The sequence below is a fragment of the Elephantulus edwardii genome, unplaced genomic scaffold, assembly GCF_000299155.1.
Source record: "Elephantulus edwardii isolate Elephantulus edwardi_28Jun2011 unplaced genomic scaffold, EleEdw1.0 scaffold00007, whole genome shotgun sequence".
NCBI classification, from domain to species: domain Eukaryota; kingdom Metazoa; phylum Chordata; class Mammalia; order Macroscelidea; family Macroscelididae; genus Elephantulus; species Elephantulus edwardii.
Window position 1 is genome coordinate 8,735,092 of NW_006399757.1, and position 17,969 is coordinate 8,753,060.

The following is a 17,969-nucleotide window of genomic DNA, read 5'->3' on the forward strand; positions in this document are numbered from 1 at the left end:
GTGCTGACTCAGAATTGACCCTCCAGTGGATGTCCAAGGCTGTAAGTAGCATTGGGAGGTGATTGCCCATCCTTCTCCTAAGGAGTGGCTGAGGGATTCGAACTGTCAAAGAAGTGCCCTCTTTGGGTTGAAAGCACAGCTCTGCAGATTATGCCACCAGACCTCCTTCTTGTAGAACCAAGTAATTTACATAATTTAAAGAGAACACAAGATAATCGTGTTTCAGCACATAAATTATATTCAAAGGATAAACAATCAAAGCTGCACAAGATGATATTCTATTGGTTCTCTCACTTTCTATGTTGCATGCACTGTATAAACTCAGTATGGAATAAAAATGGGGCTTTAGAAAATGGATTAGAATTTTTAATACACTTGTGAGGAATTGTATCCAGCATGTGTTTCATAGTCATATGTCTTGTGTACCATCAAGTCAGAACTGACCGATAGCTGTTCCTTTATTAGGCTTTCAGAGGCAGTTAATCACACAAGAAGAGATTGTCCATCCTTCTCACAAGGAGCAGCTGGTGGATTCAAACCACATACCTTCAAAGATTGCAGCACAGCTTCTAACCACTAGGTCACAGAGCTCATATTTACAGCAGATCTTAATGAGAATATTCAAATTTCAAGTTTCCATTAGTTATTTGGGACTGAGGTGCTTAGAACAAGATATTTTTAAAGAAAAAGAGAATAGAACTCTGAAAGACTGAGAAATGAAGAAAGATTGTTTTAAAATATTGGGGATTGTTCATATTGAAAGAAATGGAAATAATCTAGATGATCTGTTCAATTAACAATAACAATATCATGTTAAACAGCAAGAAGAGGTGATCAATCAAGTCATAGTTTCCTCTCTCTCTCTCTCTCACACACACACACTCCCTTTCCAATGTGAGTGTCCTGTCAGTACAATTTGAGACTTTGTTTCTTGTTTCGTGTTACTCACTAATCAGTTTTATGGCTAAGAAAGAAAAATAAGATTAAATCTCCACTATTGAAGGAAAGCAAATAGAAGTCTCTATTGTATCAGACTATATGATCAGATAACTTCCTGATGTCCTTCACCCATTAGTAGCTGAGTAGTAGTGGTGACTGTTAGGTTAGTGGACTTAAAGAAGAAATCAGAGAGAACAAGAGAAAACGTAATGCAGCTTTATTAAAGGGGGAAAGGGGGAGCTCCTGGGTGAGTTCCTCATCCTGGAGAGGCAGAATGGGAAGTCACAATGTGATCTTACTGGGGAGGATTTTTATAAACAGAGTCTTTAGGGAGGGACATTCCACTCTGATTTACTAGCCACCTGCTAGCTCAGCCAGACAAGCAAGGCCACTTGCTCTTCTTATCAGCAGCAGGCAAGGCCATCAGCACTTGAGTTCTGAATTCTTCATTCTTCTCTTTGGCACCCTTTGCCCAGACTAACAGTGACCAGTGCAGAAATTGTAAGACCAAACCCCAAGAGATTTATTCTACTTGAAATCGATCCACATTTAATCACGAAAAGTGAGGAATAATTCACTTTCCTTAAAACCATCTGAACAATCAGCCTAGGATTTCCCCAGGGATGTGCCTCTGACTCCAAGGGAGAAGACAAGCTACCTAGAGGCAGTTCTTCTACCTTTCTGAAGCCTTCCCTTAATCCCAACAAGGTCTCCACTGTGGGGTCTCCTGGAATTACTGGTGAACAGTGTCAGCATTGTTATGGAAGGCTCCAAAAATGAGTGGGAATATAAATGATCATGTAAATTAGTTTCAGGAACTGGCTCTCTATTCAGTACTTTAGAAATCTCCCATTGCATTTTCTTCTCATGCTGTATTTAGCCATATGGTATTATAGAGCTCACAAGAGGGTAGGAAATAATATTGTAAAAATACATAAAGATAATCCAGAACTAAGATGCCACCAACCCAAACATATCTCACATTTGAAAATCTGTACTGTGTCCCTTATCAAAAAAAAGAAAGACTAAAGCTCAAAGATTAAAATGACTAATTAAATTACAGATTTTTTCAGTTAAACCTTGAGGCAATTAAAGTCCCAAATCAAATATTCTTTTCCTTTTCAGTTGTAAATACAAAGAATTAAAGTTATTTCTTTCCTTTCACTCCTTACACAGTAAACTATTAAAAGAAAAATAGAAAAAAGATATGAGTCTTATGACTAGCTATCTCTTCATAACTATGTTCTATGCCAAAAAACACAGGCTTAATAATACAGACCCAAACACAAAGCCATGTCCCCCTTTCTGGAGAAAATTTGTGTTCAATGGCATGCTGAACAACAAGGGATAAATCCATTCACAATCATTCCTTATACAGGAGTCTTTTAAATGACACACTCTTGCATTTTTATGAGTGTCATTTTATCTCTTCTACCCAGATACAATGAGCAGTCAATCTCTCATGGCAAAATTGGGGTACCATGAAGCCTTATGCTCCAGAAGCTGCCCGGCATTCTATTTGTTCAGGTCATTCATAGTACAACTAGTGCAGCTGATGTCAGACACCAGCTTAAAGTTCTGATATTAGCTTTCATGAATAATAGTTATGCTATAAAAACTACATGCATATACAATGCGACATATAGAAAAATACCTCCAGCTTCAGATATTTGGAGGATCTTTGCTGAGGCAGTCTTTTCAAATCCTTATTCTTCTTTTATGTATCCTACCACCTAGCAGAGAACACTAGAAATATGTTTTCTATTATTCAAGTTTTCATTGATTATGTAGAGTCTTATCATAATGACTTTGTAGATCATAACAAATTACAGGAAACACTGAGAAAAATAGATATCTCTTAACATTTAATAGTACTTATGGGAAACCTATACACAGACCAAGAAGCTGTTGTTTGGACTGAGTACAGAAATATTACATGGTTTAAAATCAGGAAAAGTGTGCATCAGGGTTGTTTCCACTCTCCATAACTATTCAGTCTGTATGTTGAACAAATCATTGCAGAAACTGGACTATCTGAAGGAGAATATCACATCTGGATTAAAGGAGGACACATTTAAAACCTGTTTTATGCAGAAACACAACTTTGCTTGCAGAAAGTGAGAAGGACTTGAAAAACTTGCTGTAGAAGGTCAAAAGACTGCAGCTTTCAATATGGATTGCATCTCAACATCAAGAAAGCAAAAATCTTCAGCACTGGACCAATAAGGCCACATACTGAAACTCTGGGTATTTGGGAATGATCAGTCCTTGAAAAAAACATTGGGAAGAGTGGAGGGTTGGAAAAAGGGAGGAAGATCTTCAACTAAGTAAATTTACAGTGACTATAACAATGGGTTTGAACATATCAGAGATTATGAAGATAGTGCACATTAGTGCAAGAATCAGTTCTGTTGTTTACAGGGTCAAAGTCAATTGGATGGCATACAACAAAAGCTATCTAGCATCCAATGTAACATTGTCAAAACCAACTTTAATGCCAATGCAACTATCTCACACTTTTGGACTAAATTTCTATTTGGCATAATTTCATAGCACATGCTCTGCCTCTGTATGGGTTCATAGAGCCCTAAATCACTAGAAAATTGCTTGGATTGTTCTGATATAAAATATGGATTATTTGGATGGTTCCTGTATAATATGTAACTGAACATTCTTTTTCAGCCTACAAAAATTCATGGCCACCTTCCAATACATATGAGCAAACACATATTTTTGAAAAACACATTTCAAAATGTTTAGGGCAATGCAGCCATTCTCTCCTCTCTCTTTCACTCTTTTGGTAGTTCATGGTTTATTCAGTATTCTTTCCAATACCACAATTTAAAGGTGTTGGTTCTTCACAAGTGTGTTATACTAATATTTTTTGAATTTTTATTTTAAATTGGTTTGCATCACTAAGTTCATATACATTGTATTCCATACAATAATTCCCAATCTTTTTTTTATAAAATTAATCATCATTTACCATGTCCACTATTACCCCATTTTTTTCAGGTTCCTGTCGGATCTTTCCCATTTCCTTTACCCCTTCCACCCTCCCCTAAAATTATGCAACCTGTGATTTTGCCCCTACACATCCTCAGCCCTCTGCTCCTACCTCTCCCCCCGCCTTGGATCTCCATACATAACAGCATTATTCACCATTGCAAGAAAATGGAAACAACCCACATGTCCAACCTCAACCAAATGGATTGAGAAATTGTGATACATTCACACAATGGAATACTCAGGAGCAATGGTTTTGAAAAATACTACATAACTTGGGAGAGACTGGAGAACATTATGGTGAGTAAACTCAGTTTCATAAGGACAAATACTGTATAAGACCATAATTGTAAAAATAGAGGGGTAACTATCATTTTTCTTATTGATAGAGGTAGAAGTGAAAGTCTAGATGGTTGGAAATATTTTGATGAAATTCAACCTAACAAGCTTTATAGGATTCATGCCCACTGATTATGTTTGTCTGATTTTTAAGATAGAAAGAAGTGTCAGCTATAGTTTTCCTTTAATATTGGATAAAAAATAACTGATAAGTGCACACTCATGCACTCCATCAAGACATGTACTTATCTTGAGAGAAAACCAGGTTGAAGGGCCTGAAGACTTGAACCTCTTCTTAGAACAGGTGTCAAACAATCTGGGGGCACATTTACAAATAGCATCCTGCTGTCAGCCCATGACACCTGGTTGTTTTTTCTAACCTGTATAGGAAGAAGTTCCATCCATTGGGATAATTGTAGCTTTTTAACACATTTCACTATAATTAGTGAGTCTGCATGTCAGTGTTTTCTAGCATATTCTCTGACTGAATTGGAGACCGTTTTAGTTCTCCCCATGACCCATCAAAGATAAAGAATTTGTTTACTGTAAATTGCACACCACTCACTCCTGTAAGCCATCTGCCACACTTAACTGCACAGTGTTACAATCTTCTAATAATAGCTCTTTGAACTTAAGAAAAATAGTCAGAGATGTTAATCATCCGTGCTAGGGGAATGCTTACTCCTCTATTTCAACATCTTAATTCTTAGTGGGATTTTCATTTCAATGTGTTATGATGACATTTGTGCCTCTATCAAATAGAATACAGCTGAGCAGGGTTCAGAGCTTCTCCTAAGTGGCTGTCATTTAACATAATTATTGAGAGAAGTACTTCCAAGGTAGAATAGGAAGTTTCATACTTCAGGAAGGAATGTGTATTTGTAACATGGGGTGTAGTCCATACAGAGTTGCACCGCTAACACAAAGGCCACACGCATCTCTCTTGTGATTAGAATCCACCAGCTGTTCTGAGAGAGAGAAGAGCAATCTCCTCTCATGTGGTTTACCACCTTGAAACCCAGGTGCTGAAGGTCAGCTCTGACTTGATTCCAGTTCATTGCCAATGAGATTTCTTATGGTCAGGAACAAGGTAAAACTGTGAAGTTTGCCTTTGGAGCATCTCATCACCTTTATTTATGTTTTTCTTCCTTTCTTTCGGCTTTATAGAAAACTTGGGAAACAACAAAGCCTTTCTTTCATGTTTTTTTTTTTACTTACTCTTCACCTTGTTCATTATTTCAAGTGGCATCCTTTAGCTGCCATACTTAAAAAGAGTAATGAACCACATCACTTTAGTGTATTGTTGACCAAAAGACCTTTAAAGTTTATCGTTCTGTAGAACAAGACCACCTTTAAAAAATGAATTCTAGAGTGGATTATATTTGGGGCTAGGGGGTGGGGTTTGGGGAGGTGTGTGGTGTGAGGAATTGTGTACCAATGAGAAAGTTTTTCTTTTGCGTTTCAAGGAGAGGAGCAAATGGGGGGGGGAGGGGGGAGGGGTTTGTGCGGGGAGAAGGGTGCAACAATGAATGAATGGAATCCCAAAATCTCTGTAGATGTTCATTGAAATGAAAAATAAACAACCTAAATTTTAAAAAAAAATTAAAAAAAATGAATTCTGAAAATTTCTCAGTCAATGGCTTCATTGGTCATATTCTGGAAGAGTCTTTCAGTTAGGAAAACAGCTCAGAGGTCCTAAGCCTTTCAGATAAGCTATCTGCATTGTTGTTATTATGTGCCATGGAATAGGAACAGACTTGTAATTGAACCTCCAGTGGGTTTTCAGAGCCTGTAAATTGCATGAAGGAGATCGGTGGACTAGACCTCATTGCCTTTAGGTTGATAGAACAACTCCTTACCACTAGGCTAACAGAGCTCCCTGTGCCTGCATAGTAAGAATAATTACATTTTTCCCTAAATAAAAGGAAATTGAGAACATCAACAACTAAAATATCCCACTAACTCGCCACTCATTTACAAATTATTACAGACCTTTGCTCCTTGAGACTTTTGTTTTTTCAGTTGGATAATCTTAGAGGACACTGCATGATGGAGACAGGCCAGCTGGCTGGCCTTGAAGGGCAGGTTAAATCTCCTCCTCAACATTTAATATTTATGTTCTCAAATATATCCCCAAACATTTGGGGATATTGATGTTACGACTTTATTTTGTTATCTCTGAGTCATTGCACTGCCAGAGCCCTCATTTAACTAACTGTGATCAAAGAGCCTCGTAGATAGTCTGTCCTGCAGAGGACAAGCTGTAAACTTTCCCTTTGAAATTTATCTTTTGTACTTTGATATTTTTGTTACCAAGTGTCCCCTGTGCTTCACAAGCTTGTGGATAAAATGGAATTGCATTCATATTTACGACCACATTTCAATGGCTTTAAAACCTCCCCCAGTTTACTTGCAAGATTCCCCTTCTGAAAGGCCCTTTGGGGATGCTTATATATACCTATAAATCAGCTATCTCAGAAGAAATAGAAACTCAAGCGTTTTGTCTGGACCACAGTGAAGCTGACACTTAGATAACTTTATCTCTCAGGTACTTCCTATCAGGTGCTTCCAGATTCATTGCTTTGCAAAAGGAGCTCAATCTCCTTAAGTCACTAAGAGGACCATCAAGAGCTCTAAGAGATGTGTAGAAATTCAGCTTAGATAATTTTTTTACTCTTTCTGTTCCCTTTTCTTCACTTGCTGATCCCATTACTGTCATCCTTAAATTACCTTTTCAGAGAATAAGAAGTCAGAACCTTAACTGAATATAACTAAGTTTGCTCTCATTGCAAACTTTCTCTCTCTCTCTTTTTTTATTGTGATTTCAACAAAAGTTTACAGAAAGGTTGGGTTACGTTCCTTCATTGTTGCACATTCTCCTCCCTCCCTCTCTGTGTCTCCTTCCCCAGTTCACTTTGTAATTCACTTCTGTTTCAGATCGTTAATGGTCATACATTCCTTTCAGATAGTCCTTCCCCTCCTCAGTTCTCTCTTTATAAACTTGAAAGAGGAAACCTACAGGACATCTCCCTTGATGACTAGGCACCAACAAAACAGATGCTATCTTGAATGCCAGTAGCTTGCACCTTCTTATTTGCATATCTCTTTTTCTATGAAAATCTAAAAAGTGAAAGTGCTAAATAAGCATAAAACCCTTAAGCTAATCTATAAATGTTGTTGTTGTTGTGTACCATAGAGTCAAAACTGACCCATAGTTGGCACTCCGGAGGGTTTTCAGAGGCAGTTAATTGCATAGGAGGAGATTGCCCATCCTTCTCCCATGAAGCATTGTGTAGCCTTGAACCGTGTGACTTCAGTATTGCAGCACAGCTTCTTGCCACATGCTCAAAACTTCTCTTCCTAAGTATATATTTGTTTTTGTTGTTACTGCTGTGTACTGTAGAGTCAGAATCGAGCCAAATTTCACCCTCCAACATATTTTCAGAGGCAGTTAATCACACTGGAGGAGATTGCCCATCCTTCTCCTGCAGAGCAGCTGGTGGCCTTGAACTGTGTGCCTTCTGGATTGCAGCACAGCTTCTTGCCACTAGGCCAACAGAGCTCCCTGGGAACTAATATCCCCTGACTCCTATATACCAATATATTTTATACCAGTATACTAGTACATTTTAACCCTTTTGCTTTTTTGGTTCCAAGCTCTTTCTACAAGATTGATTTTTCCTATGACAGGTAGTAGAATCATGGTAATAATGCCATACATACTGCACATACAAATTACTTAGAGACAACTGGCTAGTTAGTTATAATGTTAAATAAGTATACATACCATGTACATATGCAGAGACATTCTCCATACACACAGAGGAAAAGTTCCAATTATCCTAGAATCCGGCTTTCTGGGGCCATGGAGTTGAGGTGGCTCACTCAAGCCATTTACTCTTAGATGTTCTTTTGAAATTTGATCCTAAAGTCATCCTCAGTTGCCTAGGAAGCTCTGGTGGCCTAGTAGTAAGAAGCTGTGTTGCAATCCCAAAGGCATACATATTGAATCCACAAGATGCTCTACAGGTGAAGGATGGACAATCTTCTCCTATGTGATTTACTGAGTCTGAAAACTCACTGGGGGGGTCAGCTATGAGTTGGTTCTGACCAGACAGCACACAAACACAGCAACAGTCAGCAACCCAGTGGAAATTCTTTCTTAGGCATTGAACTTCAGACAATTAACTCCAAGGGCTGACTGGAAAATATATAGCATGTCCTTAGTGACTGTTCCTACAACCAGCTGGCCATGGAACACTGCTGATGCTTGGAAAATGAGCACGACAATGCCCTGTATAACCCGGTTTATGCTTTCAGAATGAAATCTGAAATAGTTACTTATAATAAATAGATTCGCACATTCATTTTTGCTGGTTTTACTTTTCTCATTAGATTTTTGACAATACCCTAAATGGAAGAGTGTCTGCATAAGAAGGGTTTCCAAATTAAACAAGACTTGACCCAGAAACACTGTTTTATCATCTAGTCACAGTTTATATACCTTCTTCTATGTAATGAATTTTCAATCAAAAGTTTTTCTCCTTCATTACAAAAATACCTAATTTTACATTTTCAATTTAATATTGATCATTAACTGATGAGAAGAAAAAAATAATAATAACTGTTCTTTAGTGAAAATCTACATGAATTTTTGTGATTGTAAAAGCCATCAAATTATATGGTAGGCTTTCCTTGACCTCATTTCTTCTACTTTTGATTTTGCATTTCTTCCAACTCTTGATTATATTTGCTCCATCTAACTTACTTTAATTCGGTTATGTTTTGAGGACACCTGCATTAATGAGGTAAAAGTTCTTTCTCATAAGGAGTTCACAGTCAGAAAAAGCATACAAGTGAAACACACACACCCCGTACAATAATGAGTCTGAACTGTAAAAAAGAAGAAATCAAAACCAAAACAAACCCACTGCTATTGAGTTGATTCTGACTCCGGGAAACCAATTGGGAGCCTACGGTTATAAATCTTTAGGGGAAAATATTGCCCATCATTCTCCAGGAGAACAGCTAGTGGATTCAAAAGCCAACCTTTCATTTAGCAGCCCAACACACAATACACTATACCTCTACAGCTCCTTAAAGCACTGTAAAGGGTTTGAGATTTCCTCCTACTTCAATACTAAGAAGTGAGCCTGCCACAGTTTTGTAGAAGCTGTAAGTAGACACAAGCTAAGACATGTAGGACTTTATTACCCATGGTACAGCTTGTAGATCTAGCTTAATACTCAGATTGGGTTCCTTTAGTTCTCTGCCCAAAGTCCCATTGTTGTTCCTGTGTAGCTTTGAATCACTGACACTCTACCAGGTTTCCAGAGGCTGTTTAATCGCACAGGAGGAGATTACCTAGCTTTTGCTTCTGGCGTAGCTTTTGGAATTGAACTGCTTCCCTTTAGGATTGTAGATAGCTCCTTACCACCAGGCTACCCACTGGGTAATAGAAATCATCTCAGGTGGATGTATACACAGCAGTGAGTTTATGTCACAACTGGAGAACTTCAAGCTAAGAACCTTCAATTTTGCAACAGAGGTTGCCAGCAAACCTGTTCAAATGTCTTTCACCTTAAACAATCCATGCTGTCTCTAGAGGACAGTTTAAGGGCAATTATTAGTCTTGAAAGACAAATGAAATTATTAATTTTGCATCTTTATCCTTCACTCTCTGAGCATTATGTGTGTTATAGGTCTAGTATAAATAAAGGAACCATAGAGATAATTTTGTAACTGAAAAGTTCCTAGAGTCATTCAGTTGGTCCTTTCTCCTTTTCTTCTTCCTCAAGTATTATAATGATTTACTGCGTGTTTATGTTACAAAATGGGGATACAGAGTGAATGACAATGACCTGAATTCTCAAGTTGTTCATACCTAGACAAGTTCTAAGACTAATGAAATTTAGAATTGTTATGGGTAGATAACATCTTTCATATAATGATATCAGAAATTAATTTTATGTGGTTATAATACTTGAACTAAGTCTTAACAGATGAGTAGGGAATAGCTGATTTATTTATACTTCTTAACATCATAAAAATTAGTACCAAATTGATCACAGAAAGGGTCAGAGTTCTCATCAACACAAAAGTTGGTATAAAATGAAGGACAAAGTTACTTAAAATTCTTAACAATCCCCAAACCAGCACCAAATTAACCACAAAGGGTAGAGGCCAGAAATATCCCCAAAATTCATCCTGTTAAATCACTCCATCATTTTTACCGTATATTATTCCTCCTCCTGACTCAAAGTCTACTGTCTTTTTGGGCTCAGCAATTCACTAGAAGATCCTCAAGAAGCTCATGTTAATGCTATCAGGCACAGTTGAGGCAGATGACTTAGGTCAAGAGTCTAGACTAAGCAAGCAAAGGGGGAGAGCCTAAGACTCTGGGTCTTGACACAATCTTCATTTCTCAGAGCACTGGGACATAAATCATGGCCCCAGGGGAATGAAGGGTGATTATTTGAGCCTATTCCAAACTTTGTTGTTGTTGATTGCCGTCAAGTCAAGCCTGACTCATAGCAGCCCTATGAACAAAAGGCCTGAAGCCTTTCTGTAACTATCATCATCTATCAAAGTTCATCGAATTTCCAGAGGAACATTTAGAAAGTGGATGCCACTCCTGTTTTCAAACCTATCTTAAACTGGGAGCGCCACCAAACACTGTCCACCATGGATACCATTATGGCATTTGACACTCCAGTGGCACAAGGTTTAGCAAGTCTTTATTGATAGCAATACTTTCCTTCCATCTACCAGATATTCATTGTCTTTGTTATGTGTCATTGAGTAAACTGGGACTCATAGCAACACTATGTACAACAGCTCTGAAGCCTGCCCTGCCTTGAGCCAGTCTCACTGACTCTGGCACACCAATCTCCATTGCCCCAGTTACAGTGTCAATCCATCTCCTCTGGGGTCTTCCTCTCCTGCACTGTTCCTCCACCCTTCCAAACTTCATGTGCTTCTCCAAGGATTTGTCTCTCCTGGCCATGTGCCCACAGTATGTGAGATGGAGCTTCAAAAATCCTTGCATCCAAGGAGAAACATGGCTTCACCCTCTCCAAAGGCAGACCTACTTGTTTTCTTGACAGTCCATGATATGTTTAAGACTCTAAATCAGTACCACAACTCAAAGGCATTGATTCTTCTACTGTTAACCTTAGTCATTGTCAAGCTCTCTGATGCATAGCAAGTAATTGTGAAGACCACGACCTGGATTAGGCACACCTTAGTCTCTAGACTGACATCGTTGCTTCTCAGTACTCTGTAAAGGTCCCTGGAGGCAGATTTTCCCAGCACAATTTGTCTTTTGATTTTCTGACTGGTTGTGCCAAGAGTGTTGTTTGTGGAGAGAAGCAAGTTGTAATTGTTAGCCACCTCAATCACTTCTCCATCTATCATGGTGCTGCAATTGGCCCAGTGGTGAGAATCTTTGTCTTCTTGATGTTAAGCTTCATATTCCATATTGTCTCAAATTAACCAACTGAGTAGGCTCAGGAAATTCTTTTGTGTTGTTGTTGTTAGGTGCTGTCGAGTACAGCTCTTAGCCACACTATGAGCAACTGCACTGAACCCTGTCTTATCCTGTCCTATCCTCACAATATCTGACATGCACAAGGCCAATGCTGCAGTCGCTCCTTTAACCCACATAGTTGAGTGTCTTCCTCTCCCTTATGGCCACTCCACCTTCCTAAGCATAATATTCTTCTCCAGGGCATAACCTCTCCTACCAACGTGGTCAAAGTCTGTGAGATGAAGCTTCGTCATCTTTATCTCCAAGGAGCACTCTGGCTGCACCTTCTCCAAGACATGTCTCTGTTCTTTTGTCAATCCATGAAATCTTTAGCACGCATCCTTAGTGCCATATTTCAAAGACATTGATCTTTCTTCTGGCATCCTTATTCATTGTCCAGCTCCCAGATACATAGCAAGAGACTGAAAAGACCATGGCCTGAATCAGGCACACCTGAGTCCTCAAACTGACATCATTATTCTTCAATGTTTTGAGAAGTCCCTGACTGCAGACTTTCCCTGTGCAATACTTCTCCAATCTCCTGAATGCTGGTTCAAATGTATTGATTGTGGATGCAAGTAAGAGGAAGTCATTGAAAGTCTTAATCCTTTGACTGTCCATCATGATGTTGCCCATTGGTCCAGCGGTGAGGATTTTTTTTCTTAACATTGAGGTGCAGTCCATATTTAAGGCTGCAGGTTTAACCTTCTGCAACAAATGTTTAAAGTCTCCCTCACTTTCAACAAGCAAGGCTGTGTCACTTACATAACAAAGGTTATTGATGACTTTTCCTCAAATCCTGATGCCACATTCTTATTTAAAGAGTCAAGCTTTTCTAATAATTTGCTCAACATATACATTAAATGTTGTTGTTGTTGTTGTTACGTGCCATCGAGTCGCCTGTGACTCTTAGCTACCCTATGCAAAACTGTCCTAATCCCTGCTCTATCTTGTGCCAATCTTATTGTCTCTTACACACCTACACCCATTACCCCCGTTACTGAGTCAATCCATCTCATCAAGGGTCTTTGTCTCTTGTGCTGTCCCTCCACCCTTTCAAACATGACTTCTCTCTCCAAAGACGGGTCCTTCCTTACAACATGTCCAAAATATGTCAGATGAAGCTTCAGAACCCTTGCCTCCAAGGAGCAGCCTGGTGTCACCCTCTCTAGGATAAATTTGTTTGTTTTCCTAGCAGTCCACGGTATATTCAATACTCTTCTCCAGCACCACAGCTTAAAGGTATTAATTATCCTTCTATCATCCCTAGTCATTGTCCAGCTCTCTGATGCATAGGAAATAATTGCAAAAACTATGGCCTAGATTAGGCACACCTTTCTCTCCAGACTGATATTATTGCTCTTCAGCACTTTGGAGAGGTCTCTGACAGCAGACTTTCCCAATGCAATTCATCTTTTAAATTTCCTGGCAGCTGGTATCAAGAGTGTTGACTGTGGAGCCAAGAAAACTAAAGCTGTTAACAATCTCAATCTCTTCATCATCTGTCATGATGCTGCCAATCAGCCCAATGGTGAGAATCTTTGTTTTCTTGATGTTGAGCTTCAATCCATATTGAAGGCGGCAGTCCTTGACCTTCTGCAGCAAGTGCTTCAGGTCCTCAGTTTCAGCAAGAAGGGTTTTGTCACCTGCATAACACAGATTGTGGATGGCTCTTCCTCCAATCCCTATGCTACACTTCTCCTCATAGAGCCCAGCCTTCTGGATAATTTTTTCTGCATCTAGATTGAAAAGGTACAGAGATAGGACACATCCCTGGCGTACACTCTTCCCAATTTTGAACCATGCAGTTTCCTTACTCTGTTCTGATGACTTCCTCCTGGTCCAAGTAAAGGTTTTGCATGAGCACAATCAAGTGTTTTGAGATTCCCATTCTTCTCAGAGTCATATATTAAATAGGTATGGGAAAAGCATATAACCCTGATACACACCTTTCCCAGCTTTAAATCATGGAGTGTTTCCTTGCTCTGTTCACACAATAGCTTCTTGTTCCGGTTATGTGTTTTGCATGAGCACAATTAAGTGTTCTAAAATTTCCATTTTTCTCAATGTTGTCTATAGTGTATTATGATGCACACAGTAAAATGCTTTTGCATAGTCAATAAAGCACAAATAGATATTCTGGTATTCTTTGCTTTGTCCATCTAACATCAGTAATCATATCCCTGGTGCCATGGCCTCTTCTAAGCCCAGCTTGAACATCTCTTGCAGTTTTCTGTGTATGTATGGTTCAGCTATATTTTGCTTGCATCTAATATTAATGATATTGTTCAATAATTACTACATTCTGTTGGAGTACCTTTCGGGGCAATGGGAACAGCCATTGATCTTTTTTTCAGTCAGCCAGGCAGCTGTTCTCCAAATTTCCTGGCATAGGTTGGTGAGAACTTCCAGGTCTGCCTTTGTCATTTAAAGCATTTCTATTGGTATCCTACTGATTGCAGGGCCTTATTTTTGGTCAGTGCCTTCAGTGAAGCTTGACCATCTCCCTTCAGTTACCACTGACTCTTGAGCACATGGCCCTTGCTGAAATGTCTCAGTGTTGGACATGTCATTTTGGTTCAATATTTCTGTATATTCTCTCCACCTTTTTTTGAGGTTTCCTGGATCATTCAAGATTTTGCTTATAGAATCCTTAGGTATTGCAACTTGAGGTTTGAATCTGTTTTACAGTTCCTTCAGCTTGAGAAATGCTGAGTGAGTTCTTCCTGTTTTATCCTACAATTTGAAGTCTCTGCACATTCCGTTATAGTAGTTTGATTTATCTCCCTGAGCTGCCTTTTGAAATTTTCTGTTCAGCACTTTTATTTCAGCATCTTTTTCTTTTGGTTTCTCAATGCTGTGTGCAATTTTCATGACCAATCAACACTTGTGTTAGGGCTGACTCATACATCTTCAGTATTATAGTATTTGGTAGAGGAAATGTTCTCCAATTATACATAATATCCATGTTTTGATCAACTAGCTAAATTTTAGAAGAGTCGAATGTTGGGATGTCAAGGGACAGAAAAACCATTTGGAAAAGTAAACCCTTGACATTAAACTAATGACAGGATATACAGTAAACAAAGTATGTTAACACAGTCAAAGGTTTGTAGGTCATATTGATGAGTATATATTTTCCCTGGTTAAATAAAGGAAATTTTGTAAAATATTTATTTAGGACAGGATATTATCGTATTTGCATTTTAGAATTATCTCTTTATCAGAAATATGGCTGAAAAGATTAAATACCAGAGAATGGAGATTGGCTAAAATTTTGTCATAGTGATCTAAAAGAATGTTGAGGGTATGATTCAAGTAATGAATACATACATTCAAAGGAATGTCTATATACAAGCTTGGAATAAATAAAATTTATTTAGAAAATGAATAAAAGAGGGTGAAAGAGTGAGAATTCAATGGGAAATTTATGATTTGTTGTTGGGTGATTGTTGGGTAGGCCATTATCAAACATCTGGAGAACACTTAATGATAGATATGTACTTTTTTTTTTTTATAAAAGATCTTTACTCTCCTGGTAGAAATAAAAAACTGGTTGATGAGGAAAACAAAAGTCCAATCCATCGTAGAGGTGGCTAACATTGGACACTTATCCATTTAGCCGCTTGTCAACAGCAGTGAGGTTTGAAATTAACTTCCGCCAAGGACTGCTGTGTGTCAGTGGCTCCCAGAGGGGCCCCCTCGGCCACCTCCATCCACAACCCCCTAGCAGGAGCCTGAGCCACAGCAGTAATTGGCGGCAGGGCCAGCTGGTCTTGCTTGGGGTGCATGAGGATGCAGACGTAGTGCAGCCATTATGTGGTCTTCCGGAAACCTTTCAGAATTGGGTAGATGTTCTCAAAAGCCTCGTAGATCTCCGCTCTGACTTTAGCACCTGTTAATACAACTTTTCCAGAAACAAAAATAAGAAGAACAATCCTGGTCTTGATCATCCTATAAATTAAACCTGGGAACAACTCTGGCTCATAGCTGCTGAACTGCTGGTGGGTGAGTACAAGGTCTTCTAGGAGGATCGGGAACTTCACGTCGCAGCTTCCCACCATGTTCTGGATCTTGGAAGTCCAGAAACTTGGCGGGGAAGCCCAGCTTCTGCACAACCCTGGCATACTTCCTTGCCGCTAGCCTGGACTGCGCTTCACTCTTGGCACCAGTGCACACCATCTTCCCGGAGCTGAACACCAGCGCTGTGGTCCGTGGTTCTCTTAATCTCATGATCACAGCAGCAAACCGCTTGGGGATATATTTAGCATTTCGGGCATGAAGTGCAATGGTCTTTAGGTCAAGTTTACAACCAAGATTTAGCGTGGAGATGATATCTTGCAGCTGAGGTACAATTCCAGAGCTCTCGGAAGCTGGTGTGGCGGGAGTAATAGGAGTCATGGGCGTCATTGGGGATGGGTACAGTGGGGTGGTACCTGGCAGAGGCGCGGTTGTAAGAGTCTGAGAGTGGAAGAGCTGGGGTGCTTGTCCTGGGGCCCCTGTGGGCGCCTGATGGGATGTGGACTGCTGGGCTGTCGCCGCCACTGCTTGCTGCTGTTGCTGCTGCTGCTGTCGCTGCTCCTCCAAAAGAGTCAGGCTGTTGGTACCCTGGATGGGTTGTGGTGTCAGGCCAGTGCCACATGGCATCATGGGGCTGAAAGCTGGGATCCCAGGGGTCAGTGCACCCTGTGGGGGGGCCAGGACCTGGGCGTATGGTGGGAGGCTGTTGTTTTGATCCATGGTGCTCAGTTCTTGAAGGACCAAAGCACCTGCTAAATACCACTCTTGTTGTGCCCCAAATCCAGTTCCCCCCAAGTCACCAAGGAGCCGACACCGATGCAAGGGTCAAATCCAGGCCAGCTCCAAACCCTGTACAGCTGTACAGCAGGGAAAATGGCCACTGCAGAGGTTCTGGGCTGTCCCGCCTGTTTAAAGGGGAAAACAGGGCGATACAGGATTGGCTGATTCAAAGGAAGGGCATGAAAATAGGGCGATACAGGATTGGCTGATGTTTGGGCCAGCGCTCTTTTCCCCCTCCCCCCACCGCTTTCAGTTTACTGCTCTAGAGGCGTATGCATTTTAAAATGACGTATTGGTTACAAAATGGAGTCCCTCACTCTCAGCACTTAGTCTTCTCCCAAGAGCATCACCAGAGTAGTCTTAACAACTTCTTCTCTCTCTGGGTTATCTTCACACATACCATAAAGTGATGGTGCTCCGAAACTCCTGAGGGGACCATCCGCATGCAAAACGAAAGGCCAGTTATGGCCCCCAGCCCGGCCCCACTGAACACCACGAAGCTTGTTTATGGCGTCACTTCTGCCAGGCCACTCACGGCTTCAGCAGGCGCGTCTGGAACGGCCTGACGTCCCAGGCTTGCGACAGATATGTATTTTGATATTCTTCAATTTAACCTTTCTACGGGGCCGGGAGGACACCCAGGAAGAGCAATAGTCAGCCACCCACTGCAGAACTTCAGAGGAGCGAAGACTACCCGCCACTGTGCGACCCCCGACACACAGGGTGCTGCTGCATAAACAACCAGCAGCGCCCAAGCCCTGCCCCCACCTCTTGGTGGTAGTGCCCAAGCCCTGCGCTTCTTAGGTCCCCCCTAGTCCCTTGCTTTCCTCCCCTTCCCCCGCCCCCCTTGCAGCTCCACAACCACACACCTCAGCCCCCACCACAGCCCTGTGACCTCAGGGCACCACCACGGATCCAGCCATCACCCGGAGCTATCAACCAAGCTGTTGTGGAAATAACCTGGCTGACCCTCCACCTTTCCAAGCATCATCTCCTGTAAGGAATAGCTCTTCCTGTCAAGTATTTGAGAGTGGCATCCACTTCCTAAACAGCAGGCCTCTGGAAAATCTGTGAACTTTGATAAACAGCAGTTGTTATGAAAGAGCTTCAGGTCTTTTGTTAAAAAGTCACTATGAGTCATGCTAGACTCGACAGCAATCAAAAACAACAACAATATCACTCTTCTAATTTCCTTGGAGAAGAGGCATATTGCAGGTAAACAGGAAAAGCTGGCGGGAGGAGGTGCTGAGAGCGTGCCCCTGGGCAGAGGGGAAGCCAGGAAACAGACCACAAAGGAAAACATAATCTACACGGGAGTTCTACAGGACACGTCACCTTCCCTGGGAGACAGTACAAC

At 40.6% G+C, this 17,969-nt stretch overlaps 1 pseudogene; it reads right to left on the reverse strand.

Moving 5' to 3' along the window:
- Positions 1-15,627: 15,627 nt before the first annotated feature.
- LOC102876508 lies at positions 15,628-16,552 on the reverse strand (annotated as a pseudogene).
- Between the last annotated feature and the right edge of the window lie 1,417 nt (positions 16,553-17,969).